An 891-nucleotide genomic window follows, 5' to 3' on the forward strand; every position below is an offset into this window, starting at 1 on the left:
AAAAAAATACAAGGACAGCAAAACTACTCCTAGGCCAGACATCGATGTTAGAGACCATTTTTACCAAGTAAATGCTACAAAAATATCTTGCTATGATATGAGAAACAAAACGCAGATTGAAATAACTCAGACAACCAAAACTTTTGAGTACCAATAAAAGTACATGACTCAAAATATAGCAACTAGATTTTGGCCAATATGTTGGTAGAGCTTAACATCTGTTTTCCAGTGGTTTAAAATGTAAAAACTCTCGATAGCCTACTGATGCATTCCAAGAACAACAAAAGAAAACTAACAAGCTCTTGGTGGTGTTCTTCTATGTGTTGGTGGCTCTGGTGTAAATCTGCTGGCTGGAATGAGCTGAAACCATCCTGATCAAACCCTTCGCTACCAAATCCCTGATTGCCCTACGAGCTAGGGATCCATTAATCTGAGAGCAAATAGAGAAAAGAAAATGAGTTAAAATGAGTTACTTTTCAGTGTGGATTCCACGGATACTAGAGAACCAGATAAAAAAGATATTCATTGCTTCTACTGACACTTAAACATCCATAATCGAAATTAAAAAAAAAACTATGCTTCCACTTTTTATGCCGCCATCTATTTCGCATATTGCATTGATAAAAACATGCTTGTTCCAATTTCAGTTGAAGGTAAAAAAAAAGGGGACCAATTAGAACTACTTGTGAAAAAACAGTTGGAAAATCAGAACTATTTGTGAAAAGAGAAAGAAGATGTTGAAGAGCAACAATCAGATCGTCAATCAATTAATGGACGTCTGAAACGATATTCTCACCAAATTTTTCTTCCTCCGTATCTCACAGGGAGAGATTTATAGCTCTGACTGTATAAAGAAACAGAGGTTTTCAACTTGCAATAGACACACACAAA

The 891-nt window shown here is 35.7% G+C and overlaps 1 non-coding gene across 1 annotated transcript; it reads right to left on the reverse strand.

Moving 5' to 3' along the window:
- Positions 1–734: 734 nt before the first annotated feature.
- LOC113346162 lies at positions 735–852 on the reverse strand. Its single transcript, XR_003358433.1, has one exon. It is a non-coding gene; the product is annotated as a small nucleolar RNA snoR111 (small nucleolar RNA).
- Between the last annotated feature and the right edge of the window lie 39 nt (positions 853–891).

Source organism: Papaver somniferum, unplaced genomic scaffold, assembly GCF_003573695.1.
Source record: "Papaver somniferum cultivar HN1 unplaced genomic scaffold, ASM357369v1 unplaced-scaffold_9592, whole genome shotgun sequence".
NCBI lineage: Eukaryota > Viridiplantae > Streptophyta > Magnoliopsida > Ranunculales > Papaveraceae > Papaver > Papaver somniferum.